The 11432-nt window shown below is 36.3% G+C and overlaps 1 pseudogene; it reads left to right on the forward strand.

Annotated features, from left to right (window-relative positions):
- Positions 1-5949: 5949 nt before the first annotated feature.
- On the forward strand, positions 5950-11113 carry LOC100612839 (axin interactor, dorsalization-associated protein-like; annotated as a pseudogene).
- The last annotated feature ends 319 nt before the right edge of the window (positions 11114-11432 follow it).

An 11432-nucleotide genomic window follows, 5' to 3' on the forward strand; every position in this document is an offset into this window, starting at 1 on the left:
AACCTGGTAGGATATGTCTGTATGTGATTTGAAAATCCTAAGCAGATTAATTTTTATGATTGATTTATTTTATTCAATACTTAATTCATTTTTTAACCTAAGTATCTTATGCAGGACATAGTATAGATTATATGTTCAATAAATAGTTATGGAATGTTTTCTTTTATCTGATTAGTCATATTTATAGTAGATTCACTATTTATTCACTATTTAGATTCACTATTTATCAATAACCTGCACTCAATAGTTTTGGTGCATTCTTCTAATTCTGTTTATTTGTTTCCTGATAATAGAAGTATCACATGCATTCTATAGATAATTTGAAAGTATAAATGAGTATTAAAAAGAAAGCTACCACATATCATCCCCCAAACTGAGATTATCATTATTAACATTTTAGTTTATTTTCAAGCATTTCCTAGGTATATTTTAGTTATTTAATCATATTATACAGTATTCAATATATCTTTTATTTTTATAGAAGTATTTTCTGTATTATAAAACATGCTACAAAATGTTTTGATGGATATACAGCATTTCAATATATCAAAGTAATAATTGCCCTAATCCTTTCTGATATCATTTGCATCTGTGTCCCCACCAAATCTTACATTCAATTGTAATCCCCCATGTTGGAGGGGGACCTGGTAGGAGGGGATTGGATCATGGGGGCGGAGTTCTAGTGAATGATTTAGCACCATCCCTGCTTGGTACTACATACAATATCATTCTATCACTTTTAAAGTGTGCTGTGAGAACTCACACTTTTAAAAGTTGTTTAAAAGTATGTAGCACCTCCCACTTCTCTCTCTTGCTCCTGCTCCAGCCATGCCAGATGGGTCTGCTTCCACTTCGCCTTTGGCCATGAGTAAAAGCTCCCTGAGGCTCCCCAGAAGCAGATGCTGCTGTGGTTCTTGTACAGCCTGCAGAACCATGAACCAAGTAAACCTTTTTTCTTTATGAATTACCCAGTCTCAGGTATTTCTTTTTTTCTTCTGCACAAATTAACCTTAGCAGCTTAAGGTGTTTATTTATAGCAATGTGAGAGCAGAGTAACGCACTTTCCCAATCATAAGACACTTAGATTGTTTCCAGTCATCACGATCTATAATGCTGTCATGAGTACCTTTGTACTAAATCTTGTAAGCATCTCTAATTCTTTTCTTATATTAGAGTTTTGGAAGATGAACTACAGAGTCAAAGAATACAAACAATTTTAAGACTTTTAATATGTATTGTCAAGTTGATTTACAGTTAAGTTTTACCAACTTAAACACCCACAAGCACTTGCTTCACTGCACGGTCATCAGCATTGTACCTGATAATTATTTTAATCTTTCCAGTTGGAAAAGCAAAACTAATCTCATTGCTGTAATTTCCATGTCTAATGAGATTCAACATTTTCTTATTCTTATTAACCATTTTCTCTTCATATGCTTCATGTTGCCATAATCTTAATATAATTTGTTCATAAGGAGTTTTAGTCAAAGCTCCTACCAACTTACCAATGAACTTTCAAAACGTATCTCATTTGAAAGTTAGAAGCTAATTATACTAGGTATATGTTGGGATGAAAGTAGAGAAAGCCTAGTAGCAAATCTGCTGTCAGAACCTTATACAAAGTTGGAAGTGTTGTGTACCATCAAATATGGTAGTCCCTAGCCACACGTGACTATTGAGCACTGAAATTGTGGCCACTGTGACTGAGGAACTGAATTTTTAAATTTTATTCCATTTTAGTTCATATAAACTTTATTTTTCAGAGCCATGTGTGGTCAGTGGTTACCATATTAGACAGCACAGCTCCAAGCAATTTATCTATTTCAGGAAATGGGAGAGCCTGGGCTTCATTCCTGGCCTACTAAATCCATAAGCAAGAGGAAAAAAACAACACAATCAAGGGACAAACTACATGGTGTGAGGCCAGCTCAGGGTACATATAGGATATACTCAACATGTTTTTGTTATTTTTTAATTGCTGTGACCATATCAACCTGGCACATTCACTATAACAGTAATGAACATTTTGAGTGCTTACAATTGTGCCATGGTGTGTCTCAAATGCTTTTCTCTTATTAATACAATCTTCACAATAAGCCTATGACATAGCTACTTGCATTTTCTCCATTTTACAGATTAAAAATTGAGGCACAAAAAGGTAAGTTGCCTAGGCACATATAGCTAATAAAGCCCAGAGCCAGCTAGTCTGGCTCCAGAATCTATGCTCTTACCCATGTATTGCTCTTGGCATATAGGCATTATGGATACATAATATCTATTGTACTTAATAAAATCAAATATGCTATTGCCCAAAATGCCTTTAATAAAGGGCGAACCAACTCTGTCTCTCCAAAAAATTTTTAAAATTAGCCTGGCATGATGGCACACACCTGTAGTCTCAGCTACTCAGGAGGCTGAGACAGGAGGATCGCATGAGCCCAGAGGGTCAAGGCTACAGTAAGCCATGACTGTGCCACTGCACTCTAGCCTAGGGGACAGAGCCAGACCCTGTCTCAAAAAAAAAAAAAAAAAAAAAGAGAAAGAAAGTCAACCCACACATGAACATGAATAGAACTAGCAATTAAATCATTCGCTACAGCATTTTTCTTCACATAACATAAGTCTAAAAGACTGACTGACAGCTTTTTACAAAGAATTGCCCTTAACTTCTACTGGGTGAGGCAAATAGCAGCAGTGCTTTGTGGTATCTGTCCTGCTCAAGCAGTTTTTCTCTGCAGGATTTATGAAAGTTGTGTTTGATAAATATTTCAAAGCTTTGCTCTCAGGGGATTGTTTTATTAAGGCTATGTCACTTTCTCATGTGAAATGTGTGTTTAGTGATTAGAATATATTGACTGACCCTTTTACTCTATAGTTTTCCAAAGCACAAAACTAATCTGCACAAACTTGACTCAACATGAAGCCAATCACAAGGCAAATCAAAGTTCTCGAATGGGGATCAAACTTCTTTGGAGTAGAAAAAATATTTGAAAAGAGAACTGTTTCTTTAATATATAATTCCAAAAGCAGTACTGCTAACATTTTAAACACTTAAAAGATTTACAAAAAGAAAAAGAAAAATTAAGTGTCGGGGAAATCGATTAATAGCACTTATTTGCAGACACCTTGTTTCCCTGTAAGTACATCTTCCTTTAGCAGTAGGGCTGCCTACGCTGTATGTTCTGCGTTCATCTGTATTAGGCAAAAACCTTGAACTACTGTATGTTGTGGTGATGTTTCAAACTCCTAAGGAACTAACTAGTGAGAAAGCAAATGATCCTTGGACTCAATTTAGAATGTTGCTTTGATGATGTACTAAATCTTACTGTTCTCTGTCTTTGACATGAAAAAGTTACAGCTGAGGATTTGGTTGAACTCTGGAAGCATCATTATTAGAACTAATACAAGGCACCGTGCAGACAGTCATGTTCAAGATCTTGAACACTACTATAATTTGCAGTGTAGTTAATGAGAAGAACACAGGGTTTGGTGTCAGAGAAACAAAAGCTAAAGTCCCAATCCTCTCACCTATTAGTAGTGTGGCACTAGATAATTTAATTAACCTCTTTCAGCCTTGGGTTCTTCATCTATTATGAAGATGTAGTATTTGCCAGACAGCTGAAAAGAACACAAAGGAGAATGGGAAAGTTCCAGAGACTTTTCATATAAACAGGCAGAAGATGAGTACTTAAGCTGGGATCCCAGAAGACAAAAGGCCAGATCCCAAATTGGGTTAACTGCATTGCAGGAACAAAGCAAAAGCAATGGCTGGAATGATAAAAATAATGTCAGATGCATGTTAAAGTTGCAATAGAAGAAAGACAATGTGCTTGTCAGTACTCAAAACAATTTTTCAGACAGCCTTGTGCCATATTCCATATCCAGGATTCTTTAAAGGGTCTGAGAACCATTTCTGACACTTTGAAACAGTTTTTACAAAGTAAAATGAAAATGAAAAATACCAACCCTGCCTAGCACCCAGGGTTATTTGGAGTAACAAGGGAAATAATGCAAATGAAAGCATTACTATGTAAATTAACGTGCTGTAGCATCCATCAAGCACTCATTAGGATGTGCTCACTGCTCTAATCAAGTATACTTAGGAGAAAGGCCTTACTTACTTCATTATCCTAGAAAATATAAACGTAAGTAGCACAACTTAATGGTTATTCTAAGCAACGTTCTATCTTTGCTGCATGTATTAGGATTAAGCATGAAGCCGTAGCATCTGTGTGTGTATTGTTTAGGATTTTTTATATTTTCTCTGATGAATATTCATTTCGATTTGTTCATAATATATAGTAACTGAGCTTTTCATACACTCAATAAGGATTAATAATATATGACAAAGTTGGCCACATTGAATAATACTTTGTAGTGACATAAAGCTGTTTCCTGCTTCTGGATACCTCAGTACCATTTATGGAAGGGTGCACCGTGTAGTGACTGAAAGAATAAGCTCTCATATTTTATAGACATTGGTTAAACTCCAGCTCTGCCACTTGTTATCTGGGTAGACTTTGCCATATTATATTTCGGAGTTTCAGTATCTTCTTTGCCTGTAAAATGGAGAAAATCATACCTATAGAAGTTCAAAGAAAGAGTGAAATAAGACAAAGGAGGTCGTCACCAGGTCAATCCTCACCAGCTTCCCCCTTAGGTATCCACAAGTGGCTTTGACCTCAATGATTCTGCAATACTCAAGTTCTGACCTTCAGTCCTGAAAGCTCAGAAAGGAAAAATCGCCGGGGCCCCAGAGTAGACTGGCCTCAGCAATCCTGAATCAAGCTATCAAAACACAGTAGATAAGTATACATTGTTGTACATTAAGGTTTTTTCCTCTAACTTTTAAAATTAATCTTTTCCAGCTTTATTGATATATCATTGACAAATAAAAATTATATATTTAAGATGTATAAAGTACTATTTTGATATATGTATACATTGTGAAATGATTATGGCCATCAAGCTAATTAATAGGCAAAACTCTTTAAATACAGCATGTTTTAATGATGTTTCATACTCCTGAGGAACTAACTAGTGAGAATGCAAATGATCCTTGGACTCAATTTAGAATGTTGCTTTGACAGTTTACTAAATCTTACTATTCTCTGTCTTTGACATGAAAAAGTTACAGCTGAGGATCTGGTTGAACACTGGAAGCATCATAATACAAGGCATTGTGCAGTCATGTTCAAGACCTTGAACATAACTGTAATTTGCAACGTACTTAATGCCATTAATCAAAAGTAATGGCAAAACCACAACTACTTTTGCACCAACCTAATAACATATGCGTCACCTCACATTGTTACCGTGTGTGTGTGTGTGTGGTGAGAACATTTAATATCTACTCTCTTATCAAATTTCAAGTATGTAATACAGTATTATTAACTACAGTCACCATGCTACACATTAATTTTAAGGAGAGCTTTCTGCCATGTGAACTTGTCTGCTGCAGTCTCTCCCTGAAGGTGAGCTACATGGAAAGCCAAATGAACAGAAAGGTTCTTGCTGAGTGAGGAATTTGAACAAGGAAAGTTGGTTATTTATTTAGGTGTATAACATAACTCTAGCTTTCTCCACATAGCTACATTTGTCATATGGACATAATACTCTGGCCAGTCTGGAGGGCTCCTGCTTAAGAGTATTAGATGGTCATTCTCGATATTTGCCTCCATGTTTTGTCTTTCTCTAAGCCCCTACTTTTATGAGCTTCCCTATTTATGGACAGAATATTTGAAGAAAGGCATATAACTCTCTTTTTTTTTTTTTGAACATCAAGAACATCCCTTTTATTTATGCCTATTTAGGAAATGATTACAGTTTTAATTAACAGTAGTTTGAAATTCCTCAGCTTTTGTTTTTTTAAATTTTTTAATTATTATTATTATTTAAATTATACTTTAAGTTCTAGGGTACATGTGCACAACGTGCAGGTTTGTTATATATGTATACATGTGCCATGTTGGTGTGCTGCACCCATTAACTCATTATTTACATTAGGTATTTCTCCTTAATGCTATCCCTCCCCCTTCCCCCCACCCCACAACAGGCCCCTGTGTGTGATATTCCTCACCCTGTGTCCAAGTGATCTCATTGTTCGATTCCCACCTATAAGTGAGAACATGCGGTGTTTGGTTTTCTGTCCTTGAGATAGTTTGCTCAGAATAAAGGCATATAACTTTCAATTATTTTGCAACCAAGTCTTGTAGGCCTATTCTTTTTAGGATAATTTTTTCAATTGTGTTGTGTAGCTCTCAAAAGGCAGACTTATCTCTCTCCCTTTGTGGTTTTTGGTGCACTCTTTGATGACATGGTCAAGAATTTATAAAAATGTCTACTTCACATTACCTGGCTGTTAGTAATTATTCAGTAAATGTTAGTTCATTAATTTTATTTTCCCTTGCCATGAATTTATCTTTGGCTATATCCCTACTCTACCCTCAAAGAAATAAAAGTCAAATTTTGTCTACCATCTCATGATAGTCTTCCTACTGATGTCAGTTACTACTAAAACTGTCCATTTCTCTGCAGCTGCTACTACTCTGTCATCCTAAGAGAAGAATCTCTGAAATTTTGACAGCATGTGTAAATATTCCCACTGATTATTGGATTATGAAGATGGAGAAGAGTATTTTAAAGGAGTTTTGTAGGAGCTGCAGGAGAGGATTCAGGTATATTTATATTCATAGTATATGTGTAATGCTTTGTTCCTGCTCCTTCATTACTTCTATTAAGAAGAGACAAGGAGAGAGACTTGGAAATGACTAAGGCACCAAAGGAAAGGCATTTTTTACATTTCAAAGTCACAGGTAAAAAACATTTATCATTTTCATGTGGAAACATTCTTCCAAGCTGTAACTAATAATGGTCTCTCCTACTATTTCCTCCCACTTCTGCAGCTGCTAAAACACCTTTGCCACCAGCTCCGACAATCAAACCATGCCTTTGGATTTCTTCAGTTTCTAAAGGGGAACATCTTTTTAAAGCCTTTGTTGTATTAATTAAGAATCCAGGGCCAAGCCCGTGGCTCATGCCCATAATCCCAGCACTTTGTGAGGCCAAGGCAGGTAGATCACCTGAGGTCAGGAGTTCAAGACCAGCCTGACCAACATGGAGAAACCCCGTATCTATTAAAAATACAAAATTAGCCAGGCATAGTGGCGTATGCCTGTAATCGCAGCTATTCAGGAGGCCAAGGCAGGAGAATCGCTTGAACCTGGGAGGTGGAGGTTGTGGTGAGCCGGGATCGTGCCATTGCACTCCAGCCTGGGTGACAAGAGCGAAACTCTGTCACAAAAAAAAAAAAAAAAAAAAAAAATTCAGTGGCTGGCATAGAGTCAAGAAACTCTATGAACAGAAGATAACTGACTTAGCAGCAGCAGAGTAAGCCTCCAAAAAGAAGCAAGATCTTTGAAAGTGGCTGGGAGAGCTCCCAACTGAATAGGCTTCAGCCTCCCACTGTCAGTACTTAAGGTTCAAATGCCTCAGGCTGCGGGAGGGGACGGGGTGGAGACTGGCCATGTCGGAGGTGACCTGGAGTCTGCTGCAGCTCTGGGGCGCCAGTTTTAGGAGAGGCGCCAACTTCGACTTTTGGGGCCAGCTGGTGGAGGCGATAGATGAGTATTAGATATTAGCAAGACATCTACAAAAAGAGGCCCAAGCTCAACACAATAATTCTGAATTCACAGAAGAACAAAAGAAAACCATAGGCAAAATTGCAACATGCTTAGAATTGTGAAGTGCAGCTTTACAGTCCACACAGTCTCAAGAAGAATTTAAACTGGAGGACCTGAAGAAGCTAGAACCAATCCTAAAGAATATTCTTACATATAATAAAGAATTCCCATTTGATATTCAGCCTGTCCCATTAAGAAGAATTTTGGCACCTGGTAAAGAGGAGAATTTGGAATTTGAAGAAGAAGAAGCGGGTGGTGCTGGAGCAGGGTCTCCTGATTCTTTTCCTGCTAGAGTTCCCGATGCTTTAGATACCAAGGTTGCCATTGGAACCAGGAATGACATTACTCACTATCAGAATTGAGAAAATTGGTTTGAAAGATGCTGGGCAGTGCATCGATCCCTATATTACAGTTAGAGTAAAGGATCTGAATGGCATAGACTGAACTCCTGTGCAAGATACTCCTGTGGCTTCAAGAAAAGAAGATACATATCTTCATTTTAATGTGGACATTGAGCTCCAGAAGCATGTTGAAAAAGTAATCAAAGGTGCAGCTATCTTCTTTGAATTCAAACACCAGAAGCCTAAAAAAAGGTTTACCAGCACCAAGTGTTTTGCTTTCATGGAGATGGATGAAATTAAACCTGGGCCAATTGTAATAGAACTATACAAGAAACCCACTGACTTTAAAAGAAAGAAATTGCAATTATTGACGAAGAAAACACTTTATCTTCGTCTACATCAAACTTTGCACAAGGAATGATCCTGACATGATGAACCTGGAACTTCTGTGAATTTTACCACTCAGTAGAAACCATCATAGCTCTGTGTAGCATATTCACCCTTCAACAGGCAGAAAGCAAGCCGTACCCCAGTAGGCTGGAGGGAGTCCAGTGCAAAGCTGTACCACAGAATTCAGAGTCCAGCACATCACTGACGTATAGGACTCCTTTGGATACAGGTTTATTGTAGATTTGGAAACATGTTTTTACTTTTCTATTAATTGGGCAATTAATAGTCTATTTTCTAATTTACCACTACTCCTACCCTGCTTCCTGGAACAATACTGTTGTGGGTAGGATGTGCTCATCTTCAAACTTAATACAGCAATAAGAATGTCCTAGAGTTTACACATCTGTTCACTTTTGCTCCAATATGCTCTTTTGACTTAACTTCAAGCTTTGGGTTCATGTGGGTAGGGTAGTGTCAAACTGTTTTAAGAGGAATTGGACCAGTTCTGCTGCCTAAGAAGGTCTGTCTGGATGTTTATAGGCAGCTCCTCTGAAGTGGCCTAAATTCACCCTGATCTGATAGTTTTCCTGCCTAGAAAGTGTGCCTTGGCCAGATCAGTATCCCACATGGGAGTGTTCCCTAGGTTGTAGCGTGATTGTTTCCAGATGACCACATTGTTTTTCTGAAAATGAGCATATTTTTAGTCATGTTGATTAGCTGTTCTTCTACATCACATTGTTACTCTTTCTGATGATGATTCTAGGGTTAACATTGGAACCATCTCAAAATAATTACAAATTTTTAGATGGGTTTACAATGTCTTCTAAACAATATAATCTAAAAATAATTGAGTCAGATGCTAACGAGATACTGCAGGCATAACTGCTGTTTTTCTGGCAACTGATTATGAAACCTTAAAACCTGCATACCTCTTCTTATAGTGAGGAATATGCAAAATCTGGAAAGATATTCTATTTTTTTTATATAGGTAGATAGGATCACCATTTATTTCCTATTTAGATATACTGACATTCATCCATATGAAAATATGCAGGTCATTAGCTTACTATAATTTGACTATTTACTTTTGACTTAATTGGGCATAAATAAAACTTTCATAGTACACATGAGGTGCATATTTGATACACAGAACATTTGTGGTGGGCTTTCTGTGGGTTAGATGTAAAGCCCACGTATTTTAATATTCACTATTTTAAATGAGCAATGCATGAGGGGAATGCAGTGTCAGTACCTGGCCTATTTTTAAACTAGTGTAATCACCCTAGTCATACCATTCAGTATGTTTGCTTTTTAAAATAAGTAACCACAATTAAGTTGTTTTAGCCCTTGCACTTCAAGAGATTTAGTCCTTCCTTTCAGTTGTCTGTTAGGTCCATTCTGTTTACTAGACGGATGTTAATAAAAACTATGTGAGCCTGAACGTATTCTTGGCCAAATTTAGTCTTGTCTCTCATCTTGATTGGATTAATTCCAAATTCTAAAATGATTCAGTCCACAATAGCTCTAGGGGATGAAGAATTTGCCTTACTTTGTTGTTCGCTCAGTTCCTAAGACTGTGAGTTGTCAAATCCCTAGACTCCTTGCTCTTCAAGGAGCAAGAAGCACATTTTCTCCATGTCATGTAATTTTTCTAAGGTGCTTGGCAGCACTCTGTACCCTGTGGAGTACTCAGTACCTTTTGTTTGATGTTGCTGACAAGATCTAAAAACCAATCCCTTAAAAAAAAAAACCATTAAAAGGTAGCAAAACCGATGTATTATTTTTTCTCTTTTCTCATAAACCGCAAGATATGTATATCAAAGTGATAATTTATATGAAGCATCTGCTATCCTTCACGTGAGTATGGTTTATATGAACTACAAATACCTTTCATCAACATTAAAGAAGCTTAAATTGAAAAAAAAAAAACTTAGGTTGTCTACGATATTAAAATTGCCAATCATGTTTAGGCGTGGGCCACTAAATTCTAATTTTTTCTTTTGCTTCTAATAAATATGAGCAGTGTCTACAAGCGTTATTGTTCCATCCTGACTTTTTGCACAAAAAGTCTTGACTTGTCTACTAAGGTATCAAGATATTCAAGATTTTTCTGGACAACACATTCAACACAATGTTCCTTTTTGACATTTTATTATAACTAGCCCAATTAACTTTCTGCAAAAACATCTCTGAAGATAGATATAAACGCCATACGTAAGTAGTTCTAATGTTTGAAAACTGTTGGAAGACATGTTGTTGTATGAAAAGAAGTGTTTCTTTTCATTTTATTCTCAGTAATTTGAACAATAAGCTAGCAATTTGTCAACACTTAGACAGGCCAGTGGAGCTATCAGTAGTCATTGTGGGAGCGTTTCACAAAAATTAGATTTGGCAATAATTAGGCAGCTGTATGGGATGAGGCTGGGGCAAAGTCAGAGGATAAGCATTCATCCCCTGGCTAGAAATTAGATGTGTACTTGCTTAGTATGTGGGGAGGGGAATAAGACTGAAAGAAATTCTACATTTTAAACTTTAATGTCATTTAAAATACCCTTTTAAATCATGTTGAACTCCTGGATACTAGAGAAATATATTATACCTTTTCATTATTCTAAGACCAAGTTCATTATAAATCATTTGTATTGCTTCAGTAAAAACTTAGGATCTTCAAATATTTTGTCAATAATAGTATGTGCAATTCCTATAGTTTCCCTTTTAAAACATTTCCATCAATTGCTTTATTTCTAAAATTTTTTATTTTATATGACCTAAGTTATTAAGACAAAAGGAGGTATTAAAAAAAAACAGAATGTATGTGACTTATTTGGATTTCCCTCAACATTTAAAAAAAAAAATTTCCATAGCTACCTGAATACTGTGCTCAGTTCGATTTTTTTAAAGGTAGGTACATGGTCTTCAGAGCTTTTATATATTAAATTAGAGTTACACTAAATTAAAAAATTTAAATAACCTATAAATTATTACTTCAATTGCAATCTATCAAGGAGTGTGAAAGCAA

This window comes from Pan troglodytes, chromosome 3, assembly GCF_028858775.2.
Source record: "Pan troglodytes isolate AG18354 chromosome 3, NHGRI_mPanTro3-v2.0_pri, whole genome shotgun sequence".
Lineage (NCBI taxonomy): Eukaryota > Metazoa > Chordata > Mammalia > Primates > Hominidae > Pan > Pan troglodytes.